Here is a 20,903-nt window from a genome sequence, read left to right as displayed (position 1 = left end):
CTGGTTTCTGGAAACACCGGGTGTGTGCTCCATGCTGAAGATTCAAGAACCTTCTAGGTTCCCTACAAGGACCCAGGATTAGTTCACAGGTAAAAAGAGAAGAAAGGTAATTGCTAATGCAAATGTAGCAACCTTGAAAGGATAGCTCAAGATATTTAGCAAAGCTACTTATATAGTTTTTGGTCAGTTTCTTTTGCCCTGCAGAATATGGTTTCAGTGCTCTTAATTTTGGTCATTGTGGATACCAGTTAATATTATCTTGCAAGACCATAGGTTATATCCTTTATGTCAAACTGTTTTTCCCTTCATACGGAGGATTGAACCCTGGGCCTATGCAAAGAGCTACGACTTCACCCTTTTATTTTACTTTTTATTTTGACACAGAGTCTTGCCAAGTCACTAAATTGCCCAGGCTCCTCCTCCCTCACCCAAAGTACTGGGATTACAGGTGTGCACCAGTGTGTCTGACTCTTTATGTCAAATCACTCTGAAATTATACATTCTTAGACAAACTTTCTTGTAAGTTAGAAATCTCACTTCATCTCATGCTACAAGGAATTTCTAGGTCTGCTTGTATGATCTTAGACAAGTCATTGATGGAGCCTGGTGTGCATCTGGACCCTAAAACCAGCAAAGCAAGAGGCTGCTTTGGAGTTCCCCAAATGTGGACCATCTTCCAGAAATAATGATGCCGTAAAGCCTCTCTCTCTCCTCTCACTGAGTTGTATTCCCTAGCCCTTTTTTATTTTGAGACAAGGTCTTGCTTAGTCACTAAGTTTCCCCAGGCTGTACTTGAACTTGGGATCCTCTTGGCTCAGCCTCCCAGAGTTCTAGAGTTACAGATGTACATCATTATACCTGCTGGGATCTTAGAAGTCTCATGTGTCTCTCACATTTCTCCAGCAAGAAGCCTGCAGCTGTCATCTACGAGGCCTGGCTCAGGCTCTTGTCAGAGAATAAGTCCTGTAGAATGCCCAAAGAAAATTGGCCAGTGTCTAGTTGCTATGCATAATGGGCTCTGTGCCAGGGTATGTTATTTAAACTTCACATTCCTATGAGGTAGATGCAATTTTTCCTCACTGAGTAGTTGAGGAAACGGGAGGTTAGATAGGATAAGTTATGCAGGTGGGTAAGTGGAACCCATATCTGTCTGACTTTGAAATATAAAAATTAGAATTATGTAATTATAGAAGTGAAGACTAGAACCGAATAAGGGTAAAATACACTGTAATCTGCTCTGCTAAGTAGAACTTTCTGATTGTGAGCATTAGTTAAAATCAGAATGGGCTGCCTTTTTTTCACTAGAAGAATTCAAATAGAAGTTGGATTGTCAGTTTTTCAGGATTTATGGAGGAGAATCCCCAGAATTAGGGGAATTAGGCTACTCACCATGTAATTATCCCTCTGACCCTAAAATTCTAATATTGTGTGATTTGGTGTCTTCCAGGAAATTCACACATACAGCAGTTAGAGACCCTGCCACCAGAGGGCAGTGTTTTCACATTTGGTCCCGTTGGAAGAAAACAAAGCTCTTTCCAGAGTTGCTTAGAGTCTACAGCCCTACCACCCTGAACGCACCCGATCTGGTCAGAGTTGCTTAGAGCGTACCAAGTTTAGAAGCACCACAACGGTGACGTGGTACCCTCTAGTTGTTGAAGGTACAGTTGTGAACAAAACACATAAAACTGTTTTCCCTCAGGGAGCTGATGCCCCTGTCTGAACATCCTGGGAGATAGGCAGAATATGCAGGGGCTGTGTGAGATGTTAGTTCAGATAGATCTGTTTGCAGTACTGGGGACTGACCTCAGGGCCGTCTTAACCTCATCTCAGGGGATCTCATAACTTTCTTGGCTTGGAGAGTCCTAGTTTATTTTCATTTCGCAGCTGTACCGTTTCAGAATTTGGAAAGAGCCTCACCAAGACTGCATCGTGTTCATGATTTCTGATAGAAACAAGGCTGTGAATTGGGGTATAGGGTGTAGGGATGCAACAGAACTCTGCTATGTGGCAATTGCAAAGCCTGCCTTTGGATTTGGAAGTCTTATAAAAATAAAATTTCTTCATTTAAAAACAATTTCTAAAGCAAGCCTGGTGCCACAGGCCTATAATCCCAATGCTCTGAGAAGCTGAGGCAGGAAGATCTCAAGTTCAAGGCCAGCCTGGGCAACTTAGTGAGACGTGGTCTCAAAACAAAAATAAAAAATAAGAGGGAGGGTTGCTGGGGATGTAACTCAGTGCAAAGGCCCTGAGTTCAATCCCCAAAACAACAAACAAAAAATAAAATCCTCGTGACTAGTTAATCTCTTTTGCATGTTTCTTTTATTTAAGTGAGATTGGAACAGGCATTACGATTGTCAACAGGAGGAGTCCTTTCTAGAGAACAGCCAGGTCACAGAACTTACATATTCCGTCATGGGCATGAACATGTTAGGTCTCGACAAAAGCAGACCCACTGTTAGACATTCAAGTGCTTCATGCCATCACAGAGAAGCTGCACTGAGTAGAGTTCCTCGAACGGCTGGGTGTTGCACCAGCCAGAGCTATCTGTACTCTAGCACCTGACTCGGTGTGCACTTTCCTATGCATAGTAAACATTCTCAGGAGAGACCCAGGTTTCTATTTTCACGTTTTCTTCCTCTCAGTGGGCTGCTGTTGAGACCTTTATCACACTGGAAGAGAGAGAGAAGAAACGAGAAGGTCTATATGGGTCAAAGCTGGGGTTCTGATAGCTTTGTTCCTTCTTGCTAGAAAGGCAGCTCCCCGCAAATCCCTGGGCTTTTGCACAGGGTTCTTCCCTTGTCACGGATACCATGGGGCCATACCTACCTTGTTCTGTGTGAGGTTGTGAGGGTTTAGGGATACCTTCTTTGGGCGTGGCAAATCCAAGTAGCCTGGACACTACCCAGGCCTTTGAGAGAGCCAGAATGTGATTCCCTGTGATCCAGTGCCCCCCAAGAACTGTGCTGTCTCCTGAGGGGTCTGGAGGCTTACTTTGCTACTGGAACATGAGTGCATTCCCAAGAGAGAAAGGCTGCTCCTTATCACATCCTACAAGTGGATTTGTAAAATGAGTAAGATTTCTTTACGGAGTTTGTGGGATACTTGCACCCAACAGGCTTTACCTTATTCTACCTTCCTGGCTTCATCTCCTACCACTCTGTAGCTCGCCTACTTCATCCTGAGACTCTCTGCTGGTGATGACCCCAGCTGGGAAGCAAGTGTTAGGGATAGAGAAGTGAGACGGCATGCGGGTGCTCATTGCCTTCAATCTGCCGCTTGTAGCCCTTCAGTTTGTTCTGCAGCTTCTCCACCAGTCCCTGCGTGCACTGCTTGGTCTTGTGGTCCTCCTCCGTGCCAAAGACCAGCTTTCCAAGGCAGCGTTGATTCCTGTGCAGCGTCTTGACTGTCTCCATGTGTCCTTCCTGCTTGCATCCAGCTCTGTCTCTAGTTCTTTGATCTGAGGGAAGAAGAAAGTGATGTGGCTGAGAGAACATGTATTTTTGAAACTCAGACTCCTTGGTCTTGGATGGGAACACCACGCCTACAGTGTCCACCCTCTGCCCAGAACTGAGCAGACGGGCCCTTGATGAGAGCATCCAGTGGACTGTGCCTTTCCTGGCCCATGCAGTGGTCATCAGACGGTCACTGTCCTCTGAGGCTCAAGTTTCCTCTTCCGGGAAGCACAGGAGTCAGGAAGTTGCACAGGGTGACTGACCCTCCCGTGCCCTTCTAGCCCGAGTCTCATGGGGTAAAGACTAAGGCCCGTTTTCTCAAACAGAGTGATAGGAGGGAGGAGTGATGTCAGGAACAGAGACAAGAAGAAGACTGTGAGCTGCTTTGCTTGAGGCCACACACATTCTGGGGAGAAAGGTGACTGGGAAGGCCAGGGGGGAACTTTGGATAAATAGATCAGAACCATTATCCCTACTTCCTTTTCTTGTCTAGCGTTTGTACAAACCAACTCCTCATCCTACGCAGGGCATGTTTTTGGCAAAAGACACCCCACTCCACCTGGCTCAATGCTGCCCTCACTCTGGTTTCCAGCGTCATGCTTGTGCAATTCCCTCCCTTCAGGGCGAGCTGCTCAGCCCCCTCCATCGTGGCCTGCAGGCCTTTATTGGTGACCTTATAATGCTTTTTGATTTCCTCCAGGTGCACACAGTGGTCCTGCTGTTGCCAGAGTTCTGCCATGCGGGCAGCCTGCGGGCAGAGAGGAGATCAGGGTGAATTGGAACTGGAACCATTCAGCCTCCTTAGTCCCTTTGAGAGATGAGGCCTCTGGGAAACCAAATGGTCAACAAGAGGATCCTTGATGCTGGGCATGGTGGCACATGCCTGTAATCCCATCACTCAGGAGGCTGAGGCAGGAGGATCGTTGCAAGTTCAGGACCAGCCTGGGCTACAAAGTAAGCTCAAGGCCAGCCTAAACTGCATAATGAAACCCTGTCTCAAAAAGAAAAAAAAAAAAAAGAGGATTCTTGCTGACACACTGGTGGGCGCTGTGAGAGAATAGGGAGGCGGGTTCATGCGCTCACAGCCAGCCTCAACTCCACAGACTCTCTCCTGCCAGCTGGCAGCGCTTAAGCCAAACCTTCTGTTTCACCCCCATGATGGGCACAGCAGCTGGGTTTGGAAGACCGAGGATTACGTCCAGCCCCTGTACAACCTTCAGCAAGTTGCTTATCTGCTTTCAGCTCACTTGTCCTTGCATTCATCCTCCAAATACTTATGGACAGTCCACTGTATGCCGAACATGGTGTATGCTCTTGAGAGGTAGTGCCAAATGAGACCAACAGCACTCCCTCCTGAGCTCCTGGGGTTTCTGGCACGTGGGGGGAGTCTGACAATAAAATCTCATCTTCAAAGCAGAGGTAAGCGAACTAACACTCAGGATTGATGGAAACACCCAGAGGGCCGCTAGAGTGAAACGCTTGGTGGCAGATCTCACCAATATTCATCTCTGAGCCCCCTCCCCTTAAGCATGGCCTAATTCTCCCCCTTTGTCAAAAGTCCTGTCCAGATGAGTCCACTTTGATGGCTCCCCTGGCATCACACTCTAGTTTTTTCACAAGATCATCTATAGGCTGTAATTCTTCCTTACTGTCATATGTTTGGCCTTTTAGAAAAGCCCTGGGCTCCTCTGGAAAAGGCCCCCATGCTCCCTGCAAAGCACCATGAATGAGGCCATAGTGACCTTCCAACTCAAGATGGCCTGGTTCTCAGCAGGCACCAGGTTCTGCCTGGTATTTACATCTATTGCGGCCTTCTTGGCCTCTTCATGTGCTGGGCGGAACTCTCTGATGAGCTCCTCATGTTCGTTGGAGATGCGCTGGACATCTGACACCAGCTTGCGAATGACCAAGAGTAGGCTTTGGTTCTGGAGAGGAGATGAAGTCACTGAAGGTATGGCCCTTCCCATGTCCAAAATGGAAAATGACCCTCTCCTAGAGGCACTTGCCAGATGCCTCTGCAGGAAATATCCCTGGTCCCTCTGTGTGGGTGAGGGTCTTCCCTACATTCCTGTCTGGCTTTTAAAATTGTATCATAAGTATCCCAAGAATAACATCCTTGAGCTCTGGGGTTGGGTGGCAGCTCTGGAATGATCCTGAACTCAGAGCTGGTTTGAATGCCCCCGTTGGAGCCCCACCACTACCAGCTGTGTCGATAAATTCCTTACCCTTCCGGGGCTTTGGTTTGCTTATCCCTAAAACAGAGGCATAACTCCTCTATGTCTCACGTACATTTATTCTTTTTGTGAATTCACAGGAGCTCATTAAATAAGGACTTATCTGTGCTGGTAGTAAAGGAGAACTTTAAGAACTATAAGCAATACTAGTGTTGTCACTGGCAGTAGACAGGGCTCTGACTGTGGGTAAGCCACTCAACTGTCTGGACCAAAGGTTTTCGTTTTTTTCTCTTTTGTGGTACTAGGGATGGAATCCAAGGCCTCGTGCATGCTAGGCAAGTGTCCCACCACATGCCACAGAGCTGTTTTAACGTTTGGTTATGAGGAAGGATCTCACTAAGTTGTTGGGAGGCTTCCTGCCTTAGCCTCATAAGTAGCTAAGATTTCAGGTGTGTGCCCCCATGGCCGGCCAGTTTTTCATTTTTAAAATGAATGTCAGGCTCTAAAGTATTCTAGATCCCTTCCAGTTTAAAGTTCAAGCCTCAGCTACTACTACTATGGCTAAGAGTAGTCCTCAAAGTTGGCTAAACCATTAGCATCTCCTGGGGAGTGTTGGAGGTTCAGATGTTTGGGGTCATAAATCTTCAGGTCAGAGCCCAGGAATCTATCTTTTAGAAGTTCTGCACAATAGTGTGCTTATAATGAACACTGCTGTACTGTATACTTAAAAAAATGGTGAAGGCAATATCTTTCATGTTATGGACTTTTTACTATTGTTTACAAAAATACAAAGCTCAGGAGTTGAGTTCAAAGATTTTCTGAGGTGTTTGTTTTTTGCGGTGCTGGGGACTGAATCCAAGTTGTTTGCACTGAATTCCTTCTCCCAGCCTTTTTTATTTTGTGACAGCATCTAATTAAGTCACTAAGTTTCTCCAGGCTGGGCTCAAATTTGTAATCTTCCTGCCTCACCTTTCCAAGCTGCTGGGTTTACAGGCATGCACCACCACACCTGGCTTTGCTTCTGAGTTTTGGGGGAGCCCCTGTGGTTTGGGTATGATCGTGCCTCACCCCAATATACTCCCTTCACCCTTATCTGATTGACATCAACCCAGGAGCTGCAGGCTTACCTGGATGTTGACCTCGTCTCTTGGTGATCTCTGCCACCTGCTGCTCCAACAGCTTTTTTTTTTATGTCTTTTTGAGACAGGGTCTTGCTGTGCAGTTCAGACTGGCCATGAGCTCACTTTGTAGCCCAGGCTGGTCTCAAACTCACAACAATCCTCCTGCCTCAGCCTTCTGAGTGCTGGGATTACAAGAGTGTGCTACCATGCCTGGCCATTCCAGTAGCTTTTGAGAACACTCACTGCCCTCAGGCTGGAGTGCACCTCCTCAACTCCGTGTTCAATAGGCTCAGGCGCCGCTCCTGCAGCTTGTACTGCTCCCACAGCTCCTCGTGCTGCTAAGCATCCTCACCCACCTGGACCTACAAGTCCTAAAGAGCAAAAAGGACCCCTCCTGAGCCCATGTTTAGGCCTGCGGCACTATCGAGGCGCTGCGGCACTATCGAGACCTGGCACTATCGAGGCCTGACGGTACCATGATCTTAGTCTGGACTCAGCAGGAAGCTTGAACAGGAGGGGACACTGGAGGGCACAGGAAGAGATGAGGGGCAGGCCTGGTCTCAGGGAGATCACAGTACGGTCAACGCCTAGCTGGGCCAGGGCCCAGGTGTCTGGAGGGCTTGTGCACCGTGATGTGAGCATGCAGGCAAGCCTTTCCTGTGGTGTGCCCACAAGGCCCTCTCAAGACTTTGACCGTTACACTCTCATGAGCTCGTCCGGCGCTCCTCTTCTGGCCTGTTTCTCTGTAGTATGTATCTGAATATTTTTAAATGCTAGTTTTATTTATTTATTGCTTATTGTCTATATGGGTAGGGATGTTTTTCTGTGTTGTCCACTTTTGTATCTCTCACACCTAAAATACTGCCAAGATGCCTGACTAGCAAGTGATGAATGCGTGGGTCCAAGTCTGGTTTGAAAGACCAGTTTGATGATACAGGGCAGTAAAGGGGACTTTAGTCCCTTTTGAGTTTATTTCCTAAGGAGAGTGATGGGCATTTAGGTGTGTGTTATATTCTTTATGTTGCTATGTCTGAAATTGTTTGTAATAAGCAAAAAATCATTTGAAGAACCAAGACAGGCCCAATTTCCTGCTGCCTTCCTTTGGCTGTTCCTTTCAGCTGTCCAGGATACAGACTTTGGTGGTTAGGGAAGAGAGTTCCTGAGCCTCCCGCTCCCTAGCCCGCTAGCCGCCCCACATTCTTACTCTTTTATCCTTGCTGAAGTCACACCCGAAGTTAGCTCCCCATGAGTCTTCCGGCTCTCCTGGTGCAGGCTGGCTTTGGGGTTAGTTCTTCCTCCTCCCAGATGGCTACCTTGACATGCTACTGCAGCCGTTTCAGGGTCTTCATGAGTTCACTGTTGTTCTTGTTGGCGTGGTCCAGCTGGATTTCCATCTCACTCAGGTCCTTCCTCATCTTCTTCCTGAGTCGAAGTGCCTCTGCCCTGCCCTCAGCCTCTGCCTCAGTTTGACCTGCAGGGACTCAATGGCCTGCTGGTGGTTCCTCCTGTAAGTCCAAGCAGAGAAGATCTTGGGATACTGGGCCTGCTATTTAGTCAAAGCCAAGCCTCCCTAGATAAGTGGTCTCTGAGCATGAGGATGGATATGGCCACTGCCTTGTGCAATTAAATAAAATCTTCAAACATTTAAGTGGGGGAGAAGGTTACAGTTTGGGGACAGAAGGAAAGGTCATATTTACTGAATATCTGCCACACGTCTTATGTGATCCCTATTTGTTTACTATGCAAATAAGGAATCTGAGATGCCAAAAAATATGTCAGAGTTTCCCACAGTGCAGTCATAACTGAAATCTGCATGCTGACATCCTTGGTTTTTCTGTTATAAAATGTGAGCTTTGGCCATATGAGTCAGATTTATATCAAAAGCAATAATCATTGCTGGGCATGGTGACATACATATGTAATCCCAGTATTCCGGGAACTGAGGCAGGCAGTTTGGTGAGAGCCTGTCTCAAAATTTAAATGAAACGAAATAAACTATAGCCAGGCGTTGTGGTACACATCTGTAATCCCAGGACTTGGGAGGCTGAGGCAGGAGGATCACTGTAAGTTCGAGGCTAGCCTGGACTACCTAGGAAGGCCCTGTCTCAAAAAATTTATTGAAAAAATTTTTAAAGCCTGGGGATATAGCTCAGTGTGAAAGCTCTATATTCTATCCCTAGTACCACAAAACAAAAGAAAAATCAGTCATTAATTGGTTTGTTTAATATGCAATGATATTTTAATCAACTCAGTAAATATTTCCATAAAATCCTCATGTAAGCTATGTTAATCTCCTGTTATCAGAGACCAGGGAAGTAATTGAGATGTTCAATAAACATTTGTTGACTTAAGTCAAATAACTGGTGAGCACGTAAAGATCCTGTCTCCTGCCTTTTCAGATCCCCGGCTACACCCTTCATCACCTGCCCCGACCCCTGAATGCCCACCACATGCTGGATTCACAGCACCTTGACACATATTCAGTTTCTGGATACAGAAGAAGGTATCATGACCATCTCAAAAATGAGTATAATAAGGCTTCACTTTGGCTTAAAGAAACATAAGCAAAGCCTATAATACAGTGTTAAAAAGTTGAAGAACTAAATAAATTGCAAGGTAAATGTTTATGGCTAAAAAGACTTAATATTATTAAGAGGCAATAATTTCCAAATTGATCTAGAGTTTCAACATAATTCTTATCAAAAGTCTAGTTACTTTGCAATAATTCACAGTCTGATCCTAAAATTTATGTGGAAATACAAGGACTCAGAATTTTTTTTTTTTTTTTTTGTGGTAGTGAGGCTCAAACAACCAGCCCTGTGTATGACAGGTAGGTGCTTTACCACTGGGATACATTTCCAGTCCCAACCAAAATAATCTTTAAAGGGAATAAAGTTGTAGGTCCCATACTTCCCAAATTCCAGGCTTATTACATAGTCACAGTAGTTAAGACACTTTGACCCCAGTATAAACAAATACATCAGTGAAATGGAATTAAAAATCTAGAATTAAACTCTCTTACTTGTGTTCAATCAATTTTCAACAAGTACTAAGACTGTTATTTTGGGGAGAGAAATCTTTTCAGAAAATTGTCCTGGAGTGCTGGGTATGGTGGCACACTCCTGTAATCTCAGCACTGAGGAGTTGAGACAGGAAGATATAATATTAAGGCCAGCTGGGCTACATAGTGAGTTCAAGGCCATCCAGAGCTACACAGTGAGACCCTGTCTCAAAAAAAAAAAAGTTCTGAGACAGCTAGATATCTACATGCAAAAGAATGAATTTGGAGATGGGTATGATGGTGCACACCTATAATTCCAGCACTCTGGGAGGCTGAGGCAGGAGGCTCTGAAGTTCAAGCCCACCCTGGGCAACTTAGTGAGACACTGTGCCAAAAGAGAAAGAAAAATATAAAAAAGGGCTAGGGATGTAGTCTAGTACAAAGGCCATAGGTTCGACCCCTAGTACCAAAGGTTAAAAAAAAAGACAATGAAGTTGGACCCCTACCTCACACTACATATATATATATATTATGTATATAATACATATAATATATATATGAATTAATTGTTTATTGGTACATTTTAGGTGTACATAATGATCACCCACATCATAGGGAATTTGGACCTGTATGTGATATAACTTAGTTCTTTTTTTCTCCATTCCCCTACCCTCCCTTCAACTCCTCTTCCTCTCTTTATTCACAAAAGCTTTGTTTCCATTTTTTCCTTCTCTTCTCATTTTTTTCTTTCCCCTTTCTTCCTTTCCCCTTCATCCTTCCCCACTTCCTCCCTCCTTAGTTCCTCCTCCTATTTGAACATTTTCTTCCTATTCCACAATACCTATTATACATTTTAGTCCTTGTTTATACTTTTGGTTTCCTCACACCAGAGAAACAAAGCAGTATTTACATATGTGTGTTGATTTATTTCACTTAAGCATATGGCTTCAGTGTACATCCATTCAGCTAGAAATGTCTCAAGCTTATCCTTCTTTATGGCAAAGTAGTACTCCATTGCATTAAAAATACCACATCTTCTTTATCCATTCATTGGTTGATGAGCATTTGGGCTGTATCCAAGGTTTAGCTATTTCAAATTGTGCTGCTATAAATATAGGACCTCAGCCTATATATAAAAGTTAACTGAAGGCAAAATTCTGTGACGAAAACATTGGCATAAATCTCAGTGACTAAATTAGTCAACAGATCTTTAGGTATGACCCCTAAAATATAAGTGACCAAAGAAAAAAGAGATAAGTTAAACTTTTTCAAAATTAAAAAGTTTTGTGGGGGCTGGGGATTTAGCTCAGTGGCAAAAGCGCCTGCCTGGCATGAGCAAGGTCATGAGTTCGGTTCCCGGTACCGGAGAAAAACAAAAACAAAAACAAAAAAAAAAAAGTTTTGTGCTTCAAAAAACACCTTCAAGAAAGTGAAAAGGGATAAAATATTTGCAAATCATGTATATGACTAGGGTCTAGTATCCAGAAGATATAAAGAACTCTTATGACCTAACAATAAAATGACAATCCAGTTTTTTTTTTATTTTTTTTTTTTGTTTGCTTGTTTGTTTTTCTTCTGGCACCAAGAATCGAGCTCACTACCTTGTGGTTGCCAGGCAGGTGCTGTGCTGCTGAGCTAAATCCCCAGCCTCCCAATTTTTTTTTGAGACAGGGTATGTAGTTCAGAGTGACCTTGACCTTACTGTGTAGTCCAGGCTGGCCTCGAACTCACAGTGATCCTCCTGCCTCAGACTCCCAATTCCTGGGATTACAGGTGTGCGCCATCACGTCTGGCCCTTAATCCAATTTTTTAAGTAGGTGAAGAATAGACAGTTCTTCAGAGATTATATACAGATACCCAGTAGGCACATAAAAGATGCTCAGTATCATTAGCCATTGTGACAGATTAACTAATGGCCAACTCGTAACACTCAGCTGAACTGAATCAGTGTGGTGCTGGGTGTGGAAGGCCCACCTGAGGATTGTTGCTGGCAGCAGAAAAAGAGAATAGGAGGGGAAGATGGTGCTGCTGTTGATCCTCCCGGAGAAGCTTGTCACACTCATTTTCCTGATATGAACTCAGCTGTTCTCATCATCGGAGGAGCTTGGCTCCTTGCTGTCCTTGAGGGTGGCATGGTTCTCTTTTGGTCCTTACCTTAAGTGTCACTTTCTGGTTCCAGTGCAGATCCCTCAGCCTGCTGGCACAGATCCTTCATCCCACTGGCATAGACTTTCTAGCTTCACCACTGAGCTTTGGGCCTTCCCAGTGCAGATCCTTGGTACAGACTTACATGAGACATTGTCATGGGTTCTAGGCCTCCAGCCGGACTTGTGGCGGTGGGCTCTAGGTCTTTAGCTGGACTTGTTCAGGACATTACTGTGGGATCCAGGCACTCAGATGGATTCTTTGGGTCTCTAGTGCATGGATAGATCTCCTGCACTCTTTTGCATGTGACTCTTTGGACAAATATTAGAAAATAATCCAATAAATTATGTGTCCTATATTAAATCTTTTCCTTTGTAAACCTTGGCCACAGCCGCCATCATGGCTAGAATACTATCTTCTGAAGCATTTGTGAACCAGAGTGTCACATCAGTGTAAGATAATACCATTATTCTCATTTAGCACATGGAGAAACTGAAGTTCGGAGAGGTGCACCTTATTGTCCAAACTCACATAACTAGCAGGGAGCAGAGATTTTCAGGTTTCACTCCATCATACTTCCTGTAAATCAGCCTCCCGTTTCATTGGTTCCGTACCTCATAGCTTCAAATTCCTCTTCTTTCTCATGGATTCTCTGGTCAGTGTCAGCTTTAACCTGAGCCAGTTCCAACTGAATTCGAATCACTTTGTTCTCTTCAACCTACCTGGAATATAAACATGGACCTTCTGGTCCTGGCCAAGAAGATGTGCAATCCCTCATCAAGGGAACAGACCCCAAGGTGACAGCCACGTGGTTACCTCCAGGGAAGATTCATCTTCTTCCAGGGCCACTTGAGGTTCTTCTTTCTCAATCTCCACCCTTTTCTTTAACTTTGTGCACTCCACTTTCCTCACCCAGCTCCTCAATGAGCTCCGCCATCTCCTCTGAGGAAGCAATGTTCACATTAACAAGGCACATGAGGACCACCAGCCTCCAGGACCATGACATGGCACCTGTTGTCATTCCTCTGTTGAAGCAGGTGGTCCTAGCTTCACTGGCTCAAAAGGGGGACCAATTTGTTTCATATTATAGACTCATATAATATTAGGATTTGTACACAGAACTACATTGGGTTCAAGGTCCTTTTTTTTTTTTTAAATAGACAAGACCTGAGCCTCAAAGAACAGCGAGAAAGCAGAAAGCAGCTTGGGGGCCAGGGCCCTGCACTCCTCAGGCTTGTTAGTCCTACACACTAGGCTTCCCTTTCTCAATGTCCTACCTGGTGCTCAAAAACAACTGCACACACACACACACACAAACTGCTGGAGAGGATTGAAGCCTTTCTGATTTCCTTTCTCGATTGGAGACCCTTCAGTTGCCTGCCCACAGGAACTCCTGGGGATGTGCTGCCTCTTGGAAGCAGGTACAGTTCTCAGCCCATGACTAGAGATGTCCAAGAAATACAACTGTTTTGATTAATCCATGACCAAATTCAACTTTTAGAGCGAGTGTTCTTCTTCTTCTTCTTTTTATTTATTTATTTATTTATTTATTTATTTATTTATTTATTTATTTATTTATTTATTTTTGGACAGCATTCACTAGTAGTTCAGGCTGGCCTTGAGCTCACTTTGTAGCCCAGGCTGGCCTAAACTCACAGCAATCCTCCTGCCTCAGCCACCCAAGTGGTGTGATTACAGGCATATGCCAGCATGCCCAACCAGAACAAGTCTTCTTAAATTCAAAGAAAGCTCATTTAATCCAGGTTCTGGGGTTCTAAGTTCCAGGTGGCTTTGGGAGAAGATTATAGGACATCATCCAGGTCATTGTTACTGTCCCAATACATGTGCCTTACATAGCCCCATCTTCTAATCTCTGGACACAGCGACAGATTCCTGACTATCGCTGTGCTGTGGGACTATGAGCACCTGTGACGCTGCCCGATACCCTCTCAGCACGGACTGGCTGCTCAGTTGTTCTCCTCCCCGGCTACCACCAGGCTGGGGCAACTTTACAAGGTTTGCTTCCATCTGGGCTTCACCTGCAAAGTGAGGTACGTATCTTTCCACTCTTAACCCCCAGGTTACCTGGGAGCTTTCTCACCTCAATGGGAGTGAGTAGAGACCTCGGCTGGTTGGCTGAGACTCTCACCAGCCTTAATCATCAACGTCCTCCTATATGCCTTCCTGTCCTAGTCCCCAGTCCTTAACTCATGTAATTATGCTCAAGTCCTTCACCTCAGAAAGTGGAGCCCTCACACCCCTCAAAACCGCCTCACAGGTGGCTCTCCTGGGAGGGACTACTAAGACCTTGAACAGGTTTGGGGACCATTGCTCACTGGGACCACCTTCCTATACCCTCTATTGCAGTGATCTTACAACAGCCATGCTGGGATTGGATATGTCTCTATGGAGAAAGTAGAGTGTGGTGACTTAGAATTAATCAGGAAGTCCTGCACTGACTGAGATTTGGTTTCTGAGGTTCTGAGATTTTGGTTTCAGAGCAGGGGCCCAAAAGTAGTTCTTCAAAATAAAAAGAGATACCTCTTGCACAACTGCCTTCATCCTTAGAAATATGTGCCAAACACACACACACACACACACACACACACACACACACATTATCTAATCAAACCGCTGTATGGCAAAATGATCTTCAATACACAGCAATTTTCGAGCAATATCCAATGGAATGAATTTCTAGCCTGAGAGTCCTATGCTTAGGAAATATATTGTTGAATGTAGAGGTGCATGCCTGTAAGCCCAGCATTTGGGAGGCTGAGGCAGGAGGACTGCAAGTTCCATGCCAGTCTGGGCTACATAGCAAGTTCTGGGCTTCAAATATAATGAGACACTGTCTCAAAAAAATAAAAATGTATATGGGGCTGGGGGTGTAGAAAACATGCTTAGCATGCATGAGGCCCTGGGTTCAATTCCAGGGACCAAGAAAAAAAAGGTACATGTGTACTGTATGTGATATATATAAGGGTTGAAAACATAAAACCCACTGAATGCTATTTGTGCCAACTGCTCTATGGAGTAAAAATGTCATACATTTGTCTTCCTGTCACAATAATGTCACAAGGAAGGTAGTATTTCCTCATTTTACAAATGAAGAAAGTAAGGTATAGAAAACTTAAGTCACTCACCTAAAGTTACATTGCTGAGTGCCTAGGTGCCTCTACAAAGCACTTATTAGCCAGCCACTAGATATTTATCAAGGACCTACTATGTGTCAGACTTGTGCTTAATTTGGTGATGTGCTCAAACTGTCTGTGTCCCTGTCCCTGCAGGCCCACCCTGCCTGCCCCTCCTTAAACTCACCGTGCAAGGTCTTATTTCTCTTTTTCACTGACTCGAGGTGCTCCACTGACTCCTTGCAGCTTTTTGTCTTGTAAGTGCATCATTCCTTGGGTGAGCTGTCCACTTCCACCTGCAGCTCCTCGCACTTCTGCTGCCACTCGGCCAGCACCTTATCAAACACTCGCTGCTTCTTGTCCAGGGCAGCAGCTGCAGTGAGGTAGAGATGGCTCAGGACTTTTCTTCTGAAGCTTCTTATGTGGATGAGACCCCTTGCCTACAAGGCCACTGGATATAGCCACATTCTCTGAATTGATTGTACATGGCTCTTCATTGCTGGCTTGAATTAGGATCATTTCCAGACCAAGACCAGGGAAGGGTATGTTAGTAGAAATCTTACTTAATTCATCTAGAAACCAATAAATCATCCTGAACCAGGGATGCAAACAGAAATACTCAGCTACACAAAATGTGTGGGATGTGGTTTGTGTAAGAAAGAAGGAACAGGGAAAATGTGTTATATAACTTCTTGAGAATAAATTTAACCCTTGTTATGGGCCTGTTTAAATACAGTCAGTCTTCCTTGCTTCAGGTTCCACACCTGCAGATAGAACCAACCGCACACTGAAACTTTATTCTTGTCACTATTTCCTAAGCAATACAGTACAACTATTTGCATACCATTTACTTGGTATGAGGTGTTATAAGTAATACAGAGATGATTTAAAGTATACGTAGAGGATGCACAAGCATTGCACGATTTTATATGACGGACTCGAACATCTGCAGATTTGGGAATCCTCTGGAGATCCAGGAATCAACCCCTTTCAGACCCCGAAGGACAACTGTAGTAACCTGCGGAGGGTTAAGATTTCAGGAGAGGGCCCGGGATATAGTTCAGTGGCACAGCACCTGTCTGGAAAGTGCAATATTCTGAGTTTGAGTCCCAGTACAAAAAAAAAAAAGATTTCAGAAGCATTTATAAGCTTGTGCTCAAGCAGGAGACCATGTCCAGTGCGCTCCTGAAGGTAAACCCTGTATTCCACCCTCTTAGGTTACAAGTTTCTGCCTGAGAAGCCCAGACATGTGACTGTCTCTCCTCCCACCCTGTAGATAGGCAGCCTTTCAGCACTTGACCCTCTGACCTTCTCCAAGTCAGTGGTGAGGTCCTCAACTTCTGCCTGGAGCCTCTATTTATTTTTCTCAAGGAAGGCAGCCATGGCCTGGGCAGTCTCAGCTGCCTCTTCTGCTTCCTGGAGCCTGGCAGCCAGCTTCCAACTGGGGATGAGGATGAGATGGGCCATCAAGGAAACATAGGAGCCCACAGGCATGATCTTCTATTGTCAGGGGCAAGGGTGCCCGGCACTGAGCTCTGGTGTCAATTTTGGAAAAGATGCAGATCCACTGGAATGTTTAGGGGAGCAACTGCCGTCCATTCACTCACTCATTCATTAATTCAACAAATATTTATGGTTCCTACTTGTTGCCAAGAATAGTTCCAAGCCTCCAGGGCACAGCAGTGAATGCGACAGACTGAGATCTCCTCATGAACAGGGCAGGGAACACATAGGACATGAGGACTAAAGCAAACAATAAAGCAGGGAAAGAGTGGGAGGGGGTGACTGCATTTTTAAAAAAACTGGTGCTGGAGATTGAAGCCAAGGCCTTTGCATTGAGCTATATCTTCAGCCCTTTAATTTTCTATTTTGAGATAGGGTCTCACTAAGTTACCCACTTACCCAGGTTGGGTTCAAACTTGTGATACTCCTGCCTCACTCCCAGAGCGCTGGGACTACAAGTGTGTGCCACTGCACCAGGATAAAGATGACTGTAATTTAATTTAATTTAATTTAATTTTATTTTATTTTTGGTACTGAGAATCGAACTCATGACCTCAGGCTTGCCAGGCAAGTGCTTATGCCGCTGAGCTACATCCCCGGTCCAAGATGACTGTAATTTTAAATGAGGGCCGAGAGGAGACACAGAAATACAGGCCTGAAGGAGGGGAGCAGGGGCTTGTGCTTCAGCAAGGCCCATGAGTGCTTCTTAAGTATGTTAGAATCAGAGAATCCCTGCCTGGAAATGGAATCCTAGCTCCCAGCATCCCTGCAGGCAAGGTATCAAGGTAGATTGTACTGGAGATTGAAGCCAGGGTCTTTGCATTGAGCTATATCTTCAGCCCTTTGTTAATTTTTTATTTTGAGATAGGGTCTCACTAATTTACCCACTTACCCAGTCTGGGTTCAGACTTGTGATACTCCTGCCTCAGCAGTACTTGAACATATCAAGGTAGAGGTTCTAGGTAGCTAATCCTGCAGTACACGTGGGACTCTGAGGGTCAGCAGTGCACGTGGTGAGTATCCCACTGAAGGCATAGAGCAGGCTCCCTGGTCCAAACACTCTGCCCTTTTAAAGGAGCTTGAGAACTTCCTTCCTGGTCATAGCCTTAGCAGTGACTTAGCAGGTGCTGAGCCACCACACCCACAGACTTGTCCCACCTGGCCCTCCCGTTACAAGGATGCTCACTTGGTCTCCTCCAGCTCCTTGGTCCTTTGGATGGCCTCAGTCTCTTACTTGGTCCTCCAGGTGGTCACCCTGGGGCTGAGTGTGGACACGAGGTGCTGAGGCTCTTACCTGCCTCCCTGCTCCTCCTCCAGCCGCTCCTTCAGCAGGTCCAGAGCATGCTTGGTGTTGGCAAGACCGAGACTCACTATGGCTGTACTGCGAGACTGGAAGAGCCTGTCAGGGGCCACAGCACCTGTCTATGGCTCCAGGGCCATCATGTAGCTGTATATAACATTGTATCCATGGTGACCACAGGTAAAGGGGGGAAAGATGCATGATTCTATACTCCAAGCCATGGGGAATTTATCCTATTTTCTTTTCCTTTCTTTTACAGTATTTATTTTTTCTTGTGGTACTGGGGATTGAACCAAAGGTCTTCTCACTGAGCTATATCCCCAGTCCCCCATTTTGTGACAGGGTCTCGCTATGCAATATAGGCTGGGCTTGAACTCACTATGTAGCCCATACTGGCCTTGAACTTGTGGCAGTCCTCCTGCCTCAACCTTTTGAATGCTGGGAGTATAGGCATGTGCTATCACGCCTGGCCCCTGATCTTTTGTAATTTTTTATTTTGAGACAGGGTCTGGGAAAGTTGCCCAGGCTGTGCTTGAACTTCTAGTCCTCCTGCCTCAGCCTCCCAGAATTCTTGGATTATAGGCATGCAGCACCATGCCCAACCCAGCAGGGATTTATTTTCCTTTTTTTTCCAATTATTGTCCCTACAGATATGCAATTTCATTTGGTCATACACATCATATACTATAGCTTTGTAGTTAACATTTTCATGTGCTATTATATCAGATATTTTTGTGATTCCTTCTATAGCTTCAAAACCTACAACTTAAGGATGTGGTTATGTCACCAACTCCATCCCAAACAAACCTTTGACTCTGCGTCCCACTGCCTCTTACAATCATCCATTTGTGATGTCAGAGATGTCTTCATCCTCAGGATTTGATTGAGCTGGCTCTGGGATTCTTCATATTTATGGCTCAATTCACTATTTTCAGCTAAGGAAGAAGAGAATGGAGGAAATATTGGGTGAAAAACTGCTTTTGCAACCAGATCTCACATTCCCCGGGGCACTGCAGCAAAGTACCAAATAAATATGGTAACTTGGCTGCCGGGTGTGGGGCATGTTCCTGTAATCCCAGGACTGTGGAAGCCTGAGGCAGGAGAATCAGAAGTTTGAGGCCAGCCTGGGCAATTTAATAACTTAGTGAGACTTTGCCTCAAAAGTTAAAAGGACTGCCTGGCAAATGTGAGGTCCTGAATTTGATTTCCAGTACACACACATACAAAAAAAAACCCCACAACAATTTCCCCAAAAAAGTTAAAAAGAGGTGGAGTGGGGATGTAGCTCAGGTCGAAGGCCCTGGGTTCAGTCCCCAACCTTAGGAAAAAATGGTGGCCAGTTGAGCTGGAATGGGCAGCACGGTGAGCCGCTATGCCAGCCACCCAAAGTGGGTGAGTCCAAGAAGGAATAGGGCCCGAGGGCTGCTAACATCTAGGGAACTCGTGTCTCCATCCCAGGACTTACCCCTCTGTCATTTAATCGCTGGAGCCAGAGGCCAGGAAGAGGTCCATGAGCCAGAGGGGAAGAGCAAGGTTTCCAGCTCTGCTCTGTAAGTCACTCTATTTCACTAAACCTATTCTCTCTCTCCTCCTCTTTCTTATTTTCTTTCTTTCTTTCTTTCCTTCTTTCTTTCTTCTTTTTTTTTCTTTTTCCTTTCTTTCTTTCTTTCCTTCCTTCTTTCTTTTTCTTCCTTTCTTTTTTCTTTCTTTCTTCTTTCTTTCTTTCTTTCTTTCTTTCTTTCTTTCTTTCTTTCTTTCTTTTTTCTGACAGTGTCTTACTATGTAGTTCAAGCTGGCTTTGAACTCACTCTGTAGCCCAGGCTGGCACTGAACTCACAGTGATCCTCCTGCCTTAACCTCCCAAATGCGGAGATTACAGCCATGTGCCACTATGCCCAGCTTGGGCCTCACTTTTCTTATCTATTATATGGGGATGATTTAAAAAAAAACATTCAGAATGTGGGAGATAAGGCTGAAGGATGCCTCGAAGTTCTCTTGACATCATACTAGAAGCTCAGTTTAACAAGCTCACTAAGGAAGACTTCGTTCTCTAAGCAAATATACCTTCATTTCACTTATTCTTTACTCCTGATTAGAACTAAGCCTCTGCAAAGTTAGATGTTGACTTGCATTTTGATAAATCTCAAATTATTTTTTGTCATGAGATGCAAAACATTTCTCCTGATTGTGGAAGGAGCACTAAACTAAACCAAACCCAGAAGCTACAGTATTATCATCCTGTAGGACGTTAACCAGTTTTGCATCTCATTTAGAAAAGTTATGTTAGCATTCCTTCCCCAGCTGACTATGTAAATCTCTGCCTTTCAAATGTTCTTCAAAGGCAGCTTTTTCTGGTTCCCTCATTAATGAATTAAATAAATCCTTGGCATACATTCACTTTATATTTGCATGTGGGTCATGTTTTAAGATGTTTGAAAATTGTATTTTGTCAGTATTAATGTCCTTCCTGTGGATCTCACAGGACAACTGAGAGAGAGAATAGGAAATTGCTTTCAATAGTGTCCCCCATTTTGCTATGTAAAGACATTCCATGCAATACTCAGCAGGTGGAAGAAAATCTCCTTCTCTCATCATGGGGGATTGGGTGTGAGTTTTCCAAGGCCCCAAGAGCTCCAGGGAGAGGACCAGACATTCTCTTTCCATTCCCTTGGGAGCCAGTTTCTTTCCACACATTGCTCCTTAGAAGCTGTGGAAGCAGGAAGCTCACCTTGGAGATGGGTTCTGATGGCGCTGATTTCCTCCTGGTTTTGCTCCAGCTCCGCCACTTTGGCATTGGCTTCTGCTAAGCTACCTTCCAGCTTCCTGACATGAGCCTCTGCATTCATGCATTCAGAAAGAATGAACTCAATGGGAGGAGCTCTCTACATATCCTATACGTATCCTCTACATATAGACTCTTGTCTTGTCTTATGTTTGTCCTCCTCCATGGCTTCCCAGGCTACCTACCTATTACTTCAAAAATGTCCCTTCCTCAGAAACTCCAAAGGCCTTGTGAACACTGGGAGTTTGGAGGCAGCATCGTTGGCTGGGATGGGGTTTCCTTGGGCATCTT

At 45.0% G+C, this 20,903-nt stretch overlaps 1 pseudogene; it reads right to left on the bottom strand.

Moving 5' to 3' along the window:
• Nucleotides 1–2,306: 2,306 nt before the first annotated feature.
• The window catches only part of LOC102025770, a 42,933-nt pseudogene continuing 24,336 nt past the window's right edge, over nucleotides 2,307–20,903 (bottom strand).

The sequence above is a fragment of the Chinchilla lanigera genome, unplaced genomic scaffold (assembly GCF_000276665.1).
Source record: "Chinchilla lanigera isolate Chin_1 unplaced genomic scaffold, ChiLan1.0 scaffold00059, whole genome shotgun sequence".
Lineage (NCBI taxonomy): Eukaryota > Metazoa > Chordata > Mammalia > Rodentia > Chinchillidae > Chinchilla > Chinchilla lanigera.
This window is presented reverse-complemented; position numbering and strand designations above follow the sequence as displayed.